Genomic DNA, 17119 nt, shown 5'->3' on the forward strand with positions numbered 1-17119 from the left:
CACATTTGGGCCGGAATTTCATTGACTGGAATTAGAATTAGCTTCATTGATGAGTCCCAATGACCAGAGAGACGTGTCTGGTGAAGCTCCGGGCAGCAATGGGATTCCAGCCTCAATATCTCCCGCCACAGGGCTCGACAACCAGGAGTGATGGTTGTCATCCCGCGGCACCCTTACAGCACATTGGTACGTCGATGACATTTTACGCACCGTTTCGTTGGCCTTCACGCCAAGGCATCCTGGGCTTACATTTCATGCGCGGCCCGCACAAGGCGAGAGTTTCTGCTGCTTGTCTTAGTGCTCACCAAACCCTACCTCGGCCAGCGAGGTCGCCACATCTTTCCATACTTGAGAATTTTTTGAGTGTTAAGGGCAGGGCCTCCAGCCAGCTCTGGATTTTGTGATGAATGCGGCAATTGGACACTATTTGGCACGGTATCCCTCAGGAGGACAGTCAACAACACTATCAACAACACATTACTGACTTGCTCAATTTGTGAAGCTCTTGCTCTTGAAGAAACTGTAATCGTTTGTTTGTCTGGACATACACATCATATCTACCGATTTCTGTGTCAGTCTCATAAATATTTCACGGTGCGATTTTTTTTTTTTTTTTTTTTTTTGTCTTAGAGTGTATTTGTGTGATGCGACTGACTCTAGTCGTGACCCATCAGTCCGTTAGTCAATGGGTACCAATGTTTTACGTTCCGTGAAGTTGACAGCTTTGCGTTTCTGTATGTTAAGAACTAGCTGCCACTCTCTATAACAGCCTTATATTTTACTTAAGAAATGATTATTGAAGGCACTTTTTATATACGAATTATCAAATTATCATTTATGTTTCTCGTTGAAGTTAATATGGATGCATTATTGTCATCTGTAAACTTTCCTATTGGTGAGTTGAAGTCCTCGGTCCTTGTGAACATTTCACATGGCTCAACTGGTGAAAAGACGGGTTCGTATTCCGTTGCAGCAGATAGTTTCATGTTATACAAAGATAATACCGTGAAACTCTTTGTTAGTAAATTCGCTTTGCTCATTACAAAATAGATGTGACGATTTCTAGTGGTAGTCAATGGCTGCACCACGGTGGATGCACTAGTTCCCACCAGATTACCGAAGTTGAACACCATCGAGTGAGGTTGGCACTTGAGCGGGTGGACCATCTGGGTCGCCTTGCGCTGTTGACCTACCTACCAGCGTGCTCTCAGCCTCGTGATGACAATTGAGGAGCTGCTCGGCAGAGTCGTAACGGCTATAGGCCAGACATACATACATACATTAATCCTTGTTCCATAGATCATGAATACGACATTTCGTAATGATGTGGAACGTGTCACTTTAACATAACTTTTCTTTACACAAAATAATTAATTTTTTTACAGCTACTACTTCATATCTAAGAGTTCATCTATTCAGTAGAAGGAGTTGTCATTCAGAAATTCTTTTAATTGGCTTTTAAATGTCGGTTGGCTATCTGTCAGACTGTTAATACCATTTGGCAAATGACCAAAGATTTTTGTGGCAGCATAATTCACCCCTTTCTGTGCCAAAGTGAGATTTAATCCAGAATAGTGAATATCAGCATTTCTTCTAGTGTTGTAGCTATGCACTTCGCTGTTATTTTTGAACTGGGATGGGTTATTAATCATAAATTTTAAAAGTGAATATATGTATTGCGAAGGTACTGTGAATGTCCCGAGTTTCTTAAATAAATGTCTGCAAGGTGATCTTGGGTGGGCTCCAGCTATTATTCTGAATGCACGCATTTGTGCAATGAATACTTTCTCTCTTAATGACAAATTGCCCCAAAATATGATGCCATATGAAAGCAGTGAATGAAAATAGGCATAGTAGGCTAATTTACTGATATGTTTATCACCAAAATTTGCAATAACCCTAATGGCATAAGTAGCTGAGCCTAACCACTTCAGCAGATCATCGATGTGTTTCTTCCAATTCAATTTCTCATCAATGCACACACCCAGAAATTTTGAGTATTTACCTTAGCAACAGACTTCCGTTCATAGTCTATATTTACCAATGGTGTTATGCCATTTACTGTACAGAATTGTATAAACTGTGTTTTCTCAAAATTTAGTGAGAGTCCATTTGCAGAGAACCACTTAATAATTTTCTGAAAGACTTTATTTGCAATTTCCTCACCTGTTTCTTGCTTCTTGGGTGTGATTACTATACTTGTATCATCAGCAAAAAGAACTAACTTTGCATCTTCATGAATATAGAGTGGCAAGTCTTTAATAAACATTAAGAACAATAAGGAACCCAAGACAGAACCCTGTGGGACACCATTCTTGATACCTCCCCAGTTAGTGGACTCAGCTGGTTTTTGTAGACTATCTGTACTGTTAATTTCAACCTTCTGCATTCTTCCAGTTAAGTATGTATTAAACCATTTGTGCACTGACCGACTCATACCACAATACTTAAGCTTATCTAGAAGAATTTCATGATTCACACAATCAAAAGCCTTTGAGGTATCACAAAATATCCCAATTGGTGATGTTCAGTTATTCATTGCATTTAATATTTGATCAGTGAAAGCATATATAGCATTTTCTGACATACTGAGAAGGGCTGGCAAAGCCGTTTGCTGACCCCCTGCTCCTCCATATCCACTTCCGATGATGTCATTAGGGTGAGGATGACACGGCGGTGAGTCACTACTGTTGATCCTGTTGAGGTCTGTCAGGCGCAGTTTAATTTTTTCAGTTTTTAGAGATATCTATTAATTTCGATTACTTCGTTCTAATTCATTTGTAAATTATTTGCGACATACCAAAGGGTACTTTCTTTGTAGCGAGTGTCCGAAATCAAACCTGTTTGTCCAGCGCTTAGCGTATTACAACCACTGCATGAACATTTTGCAATTAGTATAATTACGAATCTAAATACCACCCCCCGCATGAGTGCGAGGAGCAAAGTGTATTTGTTTATACGATAAAGCTATTTCAGAAAGCAGCGCATCACAACTCTGGGTAGCCGTCGTGGAGTAGACTCAGACCATTGTGATAAGAGACCTGTTAACGCTACAAAGTTTGTTTGCAGCTATAAACACAGACCCGTCACCGGCTGTGAGTTGTGGCCTGACGCATGAAGGTTAATCCTTCGAATACGTCGTGGTATTTCTCGCGCACATAAATTGGAATCTGCGTCGACGCGTGTGACAACTTGGACTGAATTATGTTGGACTTTGCGCAAGCACAAGGCGCTCGCAAACAATGGGGTCCGCGATGTCGTCATAACGAATTCTATGTACATAGCTAAGCATAAGATTTTCTTTTAAGGCACGATAGGGTTTGTGACGTAAACAATAGTTGTCTCACGCCAGAGTGACGAGATGACAAAAAAGTACTCAGAAAATGCCAGTTCAAAATGGAAAGCATTCAGTGAGTGGCGCGAATTTTTATTTAAGTATTCATTTGACAGGGGCCCCTATTGGCCACATTTTAGAAGTTGCTTTGAACACTTTAGTATTTGGTAGAGCACTTGCCCGCGAAAGGCAAAGGTCCCGAGTTCGAGTCTCGGTCCGGCACACAGTTTTAATCTGCCAGGAAGTTTCACTTTAATATTTGATTTGGTGTTTCCTTATTGGATGCAACAAGCCCTAAGCTCCAACCGATCTTTGAATTGGCTTACCTAATCAAGTACGTACAAGGAGATCTACAGCTTAATGTAGATTCCCAACCATGGAGCACCTCGACATATTTCATAAATTTAAACCACTTATTGAGATGAAAGTTCCGGTAAGTGAGAGAAAAAATCGGGGGATAGTATTCCGATGGAGTAAGAAGTCGATTACAGCCTTCTGGAAACGATTACTCAGCAATCGCTGGAAGCAATTGGAGGTAAGCCATTGAAACCATAAATCGGTATGTAAGGAAAAAAGAAGGGAGATTTGGATGCATTAAATGTCCCGTCGATGATATGGTCATTACGGGCGGATAATTAGTTGGTATTGGGCAAGGATGGTCAGAGGGAAATCAACTGTGTCCTTTTCAAAGGATTGAGATGAAAGTTCCGGTAAGTGAGAGAAAAAATCGGAGGATTGTGTTCCGATGGAGTAAGAAATCGATTACAGCCTTCTGGAAGCGATTACTCAGCGATCGCTGGAAGCAATTGGAGGTAAGCCATTGAAACACTAAATCAGTATGTAAGGGAAAGCAAGGGAGATTTGAATGCATTAAATGTCCCGTCGACGATATGGTCATTAAGGTCGGATAATTAGTTGGTATTGGGCAAGGATGGACAGAGGAAAATCAACTGTGTCCTTTTCAAAGGAACCATCTGCATTTAAGCAAACCATGCACAACCTAATCCTAGGGAATGACAGCCCAGTGTGCTGCATCTGCCTGAGCCACCACGCTCAGAAATATCTCCCTACTTTTCTTCTTTGCTTTCTCACGTTTCTCTACGGTGTCGGCACTTTTATATGGGTTTTAGCAGTGTTTCTGACGGCTGGTGGTCGGATACCCTTCCTGACGCCGCCACTTCCCTAGGGACGCAGTCTGTCTAACCCACGTGTATGGGTCTAGAGTAAATCCCATGTGCAAGTGTGAGAACGTGTCCTATATGTTTGCGCAGCGTGAGTGTGAAGCAGAACGTCGGTAGCAGCCTGGTACTTTCATACACTGACGAAAAAAAAAAATTAATGTAGACTAACGAAATTTCGGGAATTCATTTGTCTAGGTAACATATTTACACTAAGTGATCAAAAGTATCCGGACACCCACAAAAACTTAAGTTTTTCATATTAGGTGCATTGTGCTGCCACGTACTGACACGTACTCCATATCAGCGACTTCAGTAGGCATTACACACCATGAGAGAGCACAATGGGGCGCTCTATGGAACTCACGGACTTCGAACATGGTCAGGTGATTGGGTGTCAGATGTGTCATACGTTTGTACGCGGGATTTCCACACTCCTAAACATCCCTAGGTCCACTGTTTCCGATGTGATAGTTAAGTGGAAACGTGAAGGGACACGTACAACACAAAAGTGCACAAGCCGACATCGTCTGTTGACGGACAGAAACCGCCGACAGTTGAAGAGGGTCGTAATGTGTAATAGGCAGACATCTATCCAGACGAATACACAGGAATTCCATACTGCATCAGGATCCACTGCAAGTACTATGACAGTTAGGCGGAAGGAGAGAAAACTTGGATTTCGTGGTCGAGCAGCTGCTCATAAGTCACACCCCACGCCGGTAAATGCCAAATGACGCTTCGCTTGGTGTAAGGAGCGTAAACATTGTACGATTGAACAGTGGAAAAACGTTGTGTGGAGTGAAAAATCACGGTACACAATGTGGCGATCCGATGGCAGGGTGTGGTTATGGCGAATGCCCGGTGAACGTCCTCTGCCAGCGTGTGTAGTGCCAAAAGTAAAATTTGGAAGCGGTGGCGTTATGATGTGGTCGTGTTCTTCATGGAGGGGGCTTGCACCCCTTGTCGTTTTGCGTGGCACTATCACAGCACAGGCCTACATTCATGTTTTAAGCACCTTTTTGCTTCCCACTGTTGAAGAGCAATTCGGGGATGGCGATTGCATCTTGCAACACGAGCGATCACTTGTTCGTAATGCAAGGTCAGTGGCGGAGTGGTTACACAACAATAACATCACTGTAATGGACTGGTTCAAAAAATGGTTCAAATGGCTCTGAGCACTATGGGACTCAACTGCTGTGGTTATGAGTCCCCTAGAACTTAGAACTACTTAAACATAACTAACCTAAGGACATCACACACATCCATGCCCGAGGCAGGATTCGAACCTGCGCCCGTAGCAGTCGCACGGTTCCGGACTGCGCGCCTAGAACCGCGAGACCACCGCGGCCGGCTAATGGACTGGCCTGCACAGAGTCCTGACCTGAAGCCAGTCCATGTGATGGAGTTCCATGCCTGTTTTGGAACGCCGATTTCGTGTCAGGCCTCACCGACTGATATCGATACCTCTACTCAGTGCAGCACTCCGTGAAGAATGGGCTGCCATTCCCCAAGAAACCTTCCAGCACCTGATTGAACGTATCCCTACGTGAGTGGAAGCTGTCATTAAGGCTAAGAGTGGGCCAACACCGTACAGAATTCCAGCAATACCGATGGAGGGCGCCACGAACTTGTAAGTCATTTTCAGCGAGGTGTCCGGATACTTTTGATCACATAGTGCAAGTGATTAACATTGGAATACCACACGCTAATGTAAGCACGAGATAAGACACTGAAGATGCGAAATGCTGGTACGTTAATAACCAGTGCAACCGGCAGGATGTGCATGCATTGTGTTGTACTGGTGCCGAATGTCAGTCCATGTGATGGAGTTCCATGCCTGTTACGCTTGACCGGTCAATAAAGGCAAGGTGAATGGTGTATGTGCATGATGCTGAGGATGTCGCCTGATGATGGCCCATACGTGCTTGACTGGAGACAGAACAGGCCAAGGCAACATGTCGACACTCTGTAGAGAACGTAGGCTTGCTGATGTGTTATCCCTTTCGACACATCGAAATTAAACGCGTAACCGGTTTGTAGTTGCCATACACTTCTGTGTTACAAACACATGCTCTTAATGAAATTAACAGTAACAACGGTTATAATAAAAGGCACCTGCCCTACGGAACCATCAGCAGGACTCAGATTAAAACATTAATGCATTTGAGTCAGATAGACACAGATCTTTCAAAATTTACTCAACCAGTTTTCACTAATTAAAACAGTGTCCATAAAACCACCATTAATCAAATTTAACTGACAGAACTGAATCACACAAACCTTTTAAACATGCTTCACGATTTACATAGAAACTGGCTTTCACATAACTCATATCAAATTCTAAAACTACTTCCAACAACTAAGACATCTTCTATGGACTGATCTTAAGCAATTCTAACAAATTAAAAGTATTATCAGATTAATACACTCAACTAGGCTTCTCTTTGGTATTACTTACAGGTACGAGTTTCACATACGTTTCATTCCCAGAATATAATAACAGCATGTTAAATGGTCTTAAAATGGGGCCGTTTCAATTTTACGTTGAAAATTAGTGATCGACGCCAGCAGACCGAAAGGTTCTAACAGAGTGATAGACACTCAAAGTGGGTGGAATACATACGTTCATTTGAGGACGTTGTAAAAAGCATGAAAAGCTGCAAGGCTACTGGCCGTAACATTCAAAGATAAGAAGGAAATTGTATTGGTTTTATGAAAAGGAATTTAACGTTTATTATGTAATGGATGTTATTGTTACTTTATTTAGAACATGAAAGTGGTCAAGCTTTGATAACGGGAGTCAAACCGAAATTTCTGTTAACGGAAACTGTGGAGATCCCGCAGCGCCAAGCTGAGTCGGCCGCTGAGAGGGAGCAGGCGGTAAAATCCCGTATGGAGAAGTTGTCAGCGGAAAGGAAGAAACGGTATGATGGGCGGTACAAACCAGTTAAATACAAAATAGGAGACAAAGTCCTAGTACGTGCGAAAGAAAAGTCCAGCGAAGTGGACGGAGAAATAAAAAACTTTTTTGAGCTGTACTATGGGCCATTTGTAGTGGCAGAATGTCCGCACCCTAACGCCTACCGACTCAAATACCCTGTTTCAGGAAAACTTCTAGGATTAAGAAATGTGACAGAAATCAGACTGTACATTGAGAAGGGGAACGTAGGTTAGAAATAAGTGCATCTGTGTTTAGATTATAAGGTTATTTGGAGAGGTAATTTGCAGTGTTTTATTTCAGGATTTATTGTAGCTTGTTTGTTGTTTCGTCGCATAAGGATTTTTCTTTTTTTCGTTTTTTTTTTTTTTTTTTTTTTTTGCACAAGGTCCTTGCAGTTACAAATAGATAGTTTAGGTGCACATTTGGATGCGAGAAGCTCAGAGAACTAGATTATTTGATGTGTAAGTAGGCTGTTTAGGTTTTTTTATTGGTAACGCCACCTCTGTATGAAAATCACTGGCTGTGCTGTGTGCAGTCTGTGGCTGCTTTTCATTGTTGTAATACTCGCCATTGTAGTGTTAGGCAGCTGGCTGTGAACAGCGCGTAGCGTTGCGCAGTTGGAGGTGAGCCGCCAGCAGTGGTGGATGTGGGGGGAGAGATGGCGGAGTTTTGAAATTTGTCATGCACTATATATATATATATATATATATATATATATATATATATATATATATATATATATATATATATATGATATCAAGGTAAATACATTCTTTGTTCTCTATTAATATCTTTCATTTGCTAACTATCCCTATCAGTAGTTAGTGTCTTCCATAGTTTGAATCTTTTATTTAGCTGGCAGTAGTGGCGCTCGCTGTGTTGCAGTAGTGGCAGTAACCAAGATTTTTGTGAGGTAAGTGATTTGTGAAAAGTACAGGTTAATGTTAGTCAGGGCTATTCTCTTGTAGAGATTATTGAAAGTCAGATTGCGTTGCGCTAAAAAATATTGTGTGTCAGGTTAAGCACAGTCCTGTAAAATTGTTCAAAGGGGGACGTTTCATATGTCGACCCTTAGCCGAGGATACCCCACTGGAATCTTCTGATTTTTTTTTTTGTAGTTTGTGTAATTAGCGTAGATTTTGTTTATTGCTAGCGCGTAATTGTAGAGAAAATCTCCTTTGTAGTTGCAGTCTTTCATTGTTGTACAGTAAAACAGTTGTGGCATGCATGTAGATTTGCACCAAGTATTTCGCAGCTGCAATTAACTAGATATTATTTTCAGTGTTATGTTAATGTGTTCTCTTATTTTTGCTCTTCAAATTGTGTTTTTCTGTGTTGTCGTGTGAAATACTGTGACAATAATGGCGTGTGAAAAACGTAATACTAGGCTCCAAAGTAAACTGAGAAATGACAGTGAAAACGAAAGCAGTGTGTTAGCGCCACCGAGTAATGAATTAACTGATGTTCAAATTAGTAATTTGGTAATTGTGCATAGGGAAATGGAGCTTGCGGCAAACAATGGCGTGGACAGTGAAACAATTAGTGAAGAGGGAAGCATTATCGATCGATCGGTCGGCAACAGCTCGCCTCAGGAATCCGAAATGACAGGACACAATTTTGCAAATACTGTAGATTCAGGTTTTGGGTCCTCACCGTTTTCTCAAATAAGTCAAGACACATTTTCTGCTTCTCAAAATGTGAATGTTGCCGGTGCAGCTTCACTGCCGAAAAGCACTGAGGAACGTGTTTCAGACACCAGTGCATTGTTATTACAGTTAATGGGACAAAGGCTACAAAAGTTAGACACAACGCTTGAACAAAATCAGAAACAAATGGAACAAAATCAGAGACAAACACAGCAAAAGCTACAAAAGTTAGACACAGTGGAACAAAATCTTCAAAAGTTAGACACAATGGAACAACACCAGAGACAAACACAGCAACAGTTAGACGCAACGGAACAAAATCTTCACACCACACTTGAACAAACACGTGAAGATTTAACTACTGAGTTACATAAAATCGAATCGAAATGTCAAAAAGTCTGTAACGACGTAAAAACACAAATTTGTGAGCATTTTCAACCTATTTTTTCGCGGCATGAAAATGCATTACAGAATCACGAAGCAGCCATAAAAGAACTGCAAACTACTGTTCACGAAAATCATGAGACCTTGCAAGCTAAATTTGACTCAGTTGCATCTACCGATTCGGTTACGCAACTTGCAAAAACCCAGGAAAACTTAAAGGACACAGTAGATACTCTCAAACTTGGTTCAGAAAAACACACTGAGGAAATAATTTCACTATCGGATAAAGTAGCTGAACTTTCAGATCAGTTCACTAACTTATCTACAAAGGTAGATGATGATCTGAATGACACAACACCTGTAGCCTTCACTGACACTGAAGAGTATGAACAAATTAGAAAATTCAAACAAAATCAAAATCAAATTAATACACAGTACAAAAGAGAAATCCGGGAAGTGCAAGATCAGTTGGCACAAATAGTACAAGTATTACGTATTTCAGAGGACACTCGCGCCCCAATACGGGAAGAGGGACATAGAAATACGGAACAACCACAGAATAATAACACAGGACACTTCGGAAATTATGAAAGAAATTGGCAAGGCACACCGAATTTTGAGATGGAACCGCCGACACGACGTAACAATAACCGATATGCTACTCGCCGACACGATGATTTTGACTATAAGCTGTTCATTACTACACGTAAATTCAAAACGTTTAAGAATACCGCCAACGACATTCATCCACAAGCGTGGCTCCATCATTTCTCTCATTGTTTTCCCCCCAACTGGTCATTGGAGCACAGGTTAGAATTTATGTGTGGCTACTTGGAGAATGAACCAGCTGTAAGAATGCGATCGGTCATTCACGATTGTCACAGTGAAGGAGAATTTTATCATGCCTTCCTCTCAGCGTATTGGTCTCAAGCTACACAAGACCGAGTAAAACATAGCATCATAATGATGAAACGTTTCGAACAATCTGAATTTTCCAGTCTTATGAAATATTTTGAAGACATGTTGCATAAGAATCAGTATCTTTCAAACCCATACAGCCCCTCAGAACTCATCCGAATTTGCTTAATCAAACTGCCTGAACATTTACGACATATTATTTTGGCAGGACGTTGCAAAGACGACATTGAAGCTTTTGAGGGACTGTTACAAGAACTGGAAATTGACACTGACAATCGCGGAACGCGAGAACAGGAACACAACAATTACAGGTCACATCTGTCACAATTCCGCGATGACAGAAATAATACACGACAGGGCTATTCTTATAACGTAAATCGTGACCAAAACAGACACCACCCGTATGACAACCGTTGGCAGAGTAGTAATAATTACAGGGAAAGATCACCTCTCTGCAGTAATGACTATTACAGGGACAATCAGAGAAACAGACAATATGGGAACCAAAATAATTATTATTACGGGAGACAGAATAACTTTAGACGCAACGGTCCAGCGCGCAGTTACGATTCAAGGAGAAATTCTCCACCACATGACCGACAAACAAGAAACTATGTCAACTACCGACATACCGACAGACCTGAATTTCATCAGAACTGGCGGGATTTAAACAGGGCAGGGCCCTCTCGTCACAGTGAATTTGTAGAAGTTAGGTCTTCAAATCCCAATAACGACGCGCGCCAACAAAGAGACAGACAATGACTCGCACAGCAGGCAGCCGCCTGCGCCCGCTGGCTCCGAGAAAAATATCATAGAAGCTAACCTTGAGAAAAATTCCAGTATTCTTTACCGACGTATACTGCATGATAATTTCGTTCAAGCTGAAACTCTGAGTACTGTGAAGAGCAAAGGTTTACACCACATTTCACATGTAATACCGTTTATTGAAAGATAATCTGCTTTATAACTTAGTTTTGGCCATAAAATTTTTCACTTCACGTTACTAGTATGCTTTGTCAGACTTAGAATCTGTTAATATGCAACAATGTTTGCAGTTAAATATCCAGTCAAGAACCAAGAGAACTTATTTAAACAGAAATTACGAATGCATTGTTATTGTGAACAGACGACACAGTGTTATTGTGTGTGTACATTCTTGCCTGTTAGTTGCGCAATTACGTACCGACTATAAGGCTCACATTCTTAGAACATTTACCAGTACTGCTAATGAAATTTTAATGCAACATTTTGGTTTACTTGAAAATACATTCTGGATTTAAAGTACTTTCTGTGAGATACCAGATGACACAGTGGTTAGTTTATGTGACAGCTACACGATTTTTATCACGACGCTACTAATGAGTGACAATTTACAATGTTGTTTTTGCGGTGTATCTGTTTTATATCCGCACAGTTTTTCTGAATTCTTCTGGAAAGCAAAACATGTTTTAGTAGTAAGCTACACAAAGCATTTCACTTTTGTTTATCATGAGGTAAGTACATTGACTTCTGCAGAACTTAGCTTTCGGAGGACGATGACTACGAGACTTCCACAGAGATTATCTTACAACATGGCGCACAGTTTAGCGCTACAGTACACGTATTTGAGTGATTAATTTTGTACTTAAAACATTTATTTTTAAAGATATTTGAAGTACAATGATACAAAGGTTTTTCGTGATACATTTCATTCCGTTGCTGTAATCTGTAACACCTGAGGGTATAATTACATTAATCCTCAGGGGGGTACACGCTTACTTTGTGTACCATGTGTGTGGCAATCACAAGGAACCCTAGCTAATATGGTATTTGCTTATACAACTTTACACATCAGTACCATATTTCTCTAACACACAAATTACACAGCTATCTGATCATGTAACTGAGAGATAAACATTTTTTTTTACTACATTAGTGACAGATGTTTACGTAATTACACAGTTGAATAACTTCAGACGTATGAAATTGCATTTTGTCAGTACTTTGTGAACTGTTCATATTTTTTTGGAACCATTGTGATACTATGAGAACTTTGAATGATGTATTTGGTATGGGATCATGATTTTTAAAGTACGTTTGAGGTTGATGACACTATTGAAATGAGCAGAGAATTTTTTTAGGTTTTGAAATTATTGGAGGAAGCTACGACGATTTTGAGAGTTGACTGAGGTGTTATGATGTTATTTTTACGACGACGATGTGTATTATGCTGCTGAGGTATGTTTATGGTCAAGAAGCTGATGCTATATGAGGAATTTGATTATGCTACATATTTCATATAATGAAATATTCAAGAAGCGTCGACGAATATATATATGTGTAATAAGGTAAGGAGTAATGAGTAGCGGTTAGGGACACTGACTTGTGAAAAAGGATGTTGGAAAGCAAGAATCGTACTTTAAGAGGTAGGAAATGTGTGTAAATGCGTGAATGTATCACAATGACGGCGAAAATTTCTTGGACACTGTTATATTCATAGGATTTTGTTTCTACACATTTGCAACGTAAATTCTCGACCTGTGAAATTTTTATATGAGACTGTCACTGTAGCGGAAACTGCTGTCGTAAATATTTCCGTAAGAAAGTTAAGTGACCACCTGCACGTGTGTCGTGGGCACACAGCTGTGTGAGACACCTGGAGAACAAGCCATTCGGGTGTGCCTTTCCGGAAGCACAGGTAGAGAAAAAAAAAAAGAAAAAATAAGGGAGGCCATTATCCTCGCTATTGACGTTCCTTTGTAGAGAGCATCGCAAAAACGACACGGTCGAACTTGAAAACATATGTTGAGACTGTGGAGCTCTTAATTTATGATATTCACAGAAATGCCTAATGAAATGACGAGAAATATTTTTACATCTGCACACCTGATTATGACAAGCGTCTTTCTACGAGAGTTGAGAGATTTTCTGTACTACCTTATGAAATGCCCTATGGCTAATGAATGATGTTTCATGCCTTCCTTTGTACATATTTACTCATTTTGTTTAATATCTAGTTTCTAGCTGCACTGCAGCATTGGTTAAAATAAAATTTTATAGATGTACTAATATAAATATTTTATGCCTACAGATCCAGCAAATAATTTTATGATCTATTCAAAAAAAAAACGAAGGAGCATAAAAAGATATTTCCCTTCACAGGAATTGCATACGGAATTTTCTTTTCAACTACTGGGTAATTTTTTTGGTAGAATAACTTCTTGTGGTGCACCACTTTAATGACATAGATATTAAGATGTGATTATACATTACTCTTATCTGCATTGTTATCTTTAGTGTACTATTTTTTCTGCTGGAGCTATGTCATGTTTAGATATTTCATTTTCTGCTGCTGTTTGCCAGGCATAGTGTTGCTGAATTTGAATTTGTGTTACTCTGCTAAGCCAGATTTATTTTTCTTGTTTGCTGCTCATTGCCTTATATTAGTTGTAATATTGCATTTGCTTTGCTAATTTGTGCTGCTTGCTTTGCCTTTTCTATTTTTTATCATTGTTGTTTGTCTTAATTGTTTTATGCTGCTGCATTGCCTCGTCCCTTAGTTTAATATCTGAGCTCAGTAGATTTAAGTTAGCTTAAGAGGGGGTAGACTATATAAGAACCTAACTGTGATGAATGGAAAGAAATGCATTGAAGGTATATGAAAACGTTTTGGGCCAAAATGAGTATTGTACAATGATCCGTAATTATTTTGAAAGAAATATGAACAGAGTAGAGAAAGCAGGTATTGATAGGACTTTTTGGAAATAATGAGGAACGAAGGGAGATCTCCGAGAAGTAAAGAAAGTTTTGTTTGCAAAATACTGCAGTAAAACAAACCCTGTCCTTTCCTTTTGCATTATTATGCTATATGTTTGTGTACCCTTGTGTATTTGTTTTCTTCCTGTCTCTGTGTAGTTTCATAGAATTTTTTTTCTAATACTATTCACTATGATGAGGAATACTGTTATCCTCAAATATAATTTGCATTAATAATATGTTATTTTCTTTGTAAAGATGTTTAGACATTATTTATTCTGTTTTGTTTTAATGCTCATGTGTGAAGTTGATGTTTCGAAAGTTATTCTGAACTTTTATGTATCTACTTATCTCATAATTCCTGTAACATTGATGTATATGTTTATTTCTATTCTGTTGTAAAGCCTGTACTACAAATGTTATCTGTATTGTTATGTTCTTGAATGATGTATTTTGTACCTTGTTATTGTATTCTTATGTTATAAAATTGTAATTGACACCAGGTCATCAAATTAAGTAACTTGTAAGTTCCATTTCACTGCACACGTTTCTGTTGGTCATAGTATATGGACAATATGTGAGAAGTAGGGACTGTTAGTGTTTGCACGTGTGTTAATAATTCAGCAAGGGACTGGATAACAGCATTGCTGGTTCTAAGGACAATTCCAAAAACTTTGTGAGTGCACAAGTGGTGGTTTATGGACTTGCTATATTGTCCACAAGACTCTTCGATGGTGATTGTGCACCTGCACATTTGCAACAGATGGCTGCTGGCCGTCTCTACAAGGACTACAGTGGGGCTGCGTCTTTGCTGACTCACCAGTACCATTATTTCTACAAGGACTGCAGTGGGTCTGCACCTCTGGTGGCCCACCAATACCGTAATCTCTACCAGGACTACAGTGGGTCTGCTCTGTGATGACCTACCTACCAATACTCTTCAAAATTTCGACTGACTCTGCTGTGGGTTTGCTCTATTGTGGCCCATGACCTGTCTGCATGTCGAGAGTCAGCACTGTCTTTCCGTTGGAAGGACAACGCTACTTCTTCAAGATTGCATGGAAATCCACTACTTCCATGTGCATTTTCTTTTCCTGCTCAGACTTTGAGAAAAACACTGCAATGTGATGAATGATCAGGACTGTCTTCATGGACTGTGAGAAAATTTTAGCTTTTGACCAACATTGTATCAATAAGTGTGTGCATTTGATTTCTTTGTTATTGTAATTGTGAAAAAAATTTTAACAAATTTGTATTGGCCAGTGCCCAAAAAAATTTTGTAAAATTTTTTTGTGGGGAGCATGGGGGCTATGTAAGTAGGCTGTTTAGGTTTTTTTATTGGTAACGCCACCTCTGTATGAAAATCACTGGCTGTGCTGTGTGCAGTCTGTGGCTGCTTTGCATTGTTGTAATACTCGCCATTGTAGTGTTAGGCAGCTGGCTGTGAACAGCGCGTAGCGTTGCGCAGTTGGAGGTGAGCCGCCAGCAGTGGTGGATGTGGGGAGAGAGATGGCGGAGTTTTGAAATTTGTCATGAACTGCTCTATATATATATATATATATATATATATATATATATATATATATATATATATATATATATGATATCAAGGTAAATACATTCTTTGTTCTCTATTAATATCTTTCATTTGCTAACTATCCCTATCAGTAGTTAGTGCCTTCCATAGTTTGAATCTTTTATTTAGCTGGCAGTAGTGGCGCTCGCTGTATTGCAGTAGTGGCAGTAACCAAGATTTTTGTGAGGTAAGTGATTTGTGAAAAGTACAGGTTAATGTTAGTCAGGGCTATTCTCTTGTAGAGATTATTGAAAGTCAGATTGCGTTGCGCTAAAAAATATTGTGTGTCAGGTTAAGCACAGTCCTGTAAAATTGTTCAAAAGGGGATGAACTGTATCAAGTCAAAACTCAGTGCACAGCATGCATATAAATTAGGTTTTTGGGGGTACATAAGGGATTTATTTATATGTATGTATGTGTTAGGCTTAAGTTTTTAGATGGTTTTATGTTTGTTGTAATTTCCAGATTATAAGTTTTGGTGTCCGCAACTCGTGGTCTCACGGTAGCGTTCTCGGTCCCGAGCTCGGAGTCCCAGGTTCGATTCCCGGAGGGGTCAGAGATTTTCACCTGCCCCGAGATGACTGGCAGGTGTCGGGTCATCATCATCATCATTCATCCTCATTACGGTCGGAGGAAGGCAACAGCAAACCACCTCCATTAGGACCTTGCCTACTACGGCGGTGCGGGTCTCTTGCATCATTCGCCTACGCTCTGTCTAGAAGCAAGGTACTTCATTTCCATTTCCATAAGCTATGGTCACGCAAATTTGGGTGCATGGAGGTCCGAGAAATTTGGAAAATGAAAATTAATAATGCTTACCAAGGAAGACAGATGTATGTTTATCTGACAATATTTTGGGGGAATAATTTATTGTTGTATGGAGTAACGATTTGTGTACGCAGCCTCACTGCACGGAATTGAACGAGAGATGAGATTTGTTCATATTTGTTGTTAGTTTTGAGTATAAGGGAGTTATTTAAATTAAAAGAAAATATTAATTTGTCGATGAAGTCGATTGGGAGTCTGTCACGAGATGCATGTCTCTAGTGGGACTTGAATAACGTGTCACAATCATTGAAGAATCAACGAGCATTTTGCAAACGCTGTAAATCAATTGTTTACGGTGTAGTTTAGATCTGTTTGTAGCGATTCCACTGGGGCAGATCCTGGGTGGTTTCGGAAAGTGTTTGTTTATTGGTATCTACACCCGATTCGAATTCCAACAGATTTGTTCCCGCAAAACGATGGCGATGGAATGCAAAGCCATACAGAATTTCGACGGGGTATCGGCTTCGAATCTGTGGAGCGCCGCTGGAGACTTCGTTGTGACGTAAAAGTTCTCTGAAAGTGAGCGCATTGCTGCTGATATTTCTGCGGCATTTCAGTAGAGTCGATTTTGATAAA

The sequence above is a fragment of the Schistocerca nitens genome, chromosome 6 (genome assembly GCF_023898315.1).
Source record: "Schistocerca nitens isolate TAMUIC-IGC-003100 chromosome 6, iqSchNite1.1, whole genome shotgun sequence".
In the NCBI taxonomy this organism is placed as follows: domain Eukaryota; kingdom Metazoa; phylum Arthropoda; class Insecta; order Orthoptera; family Acrididae; genus Schistocerca; species Schistocerca nitens.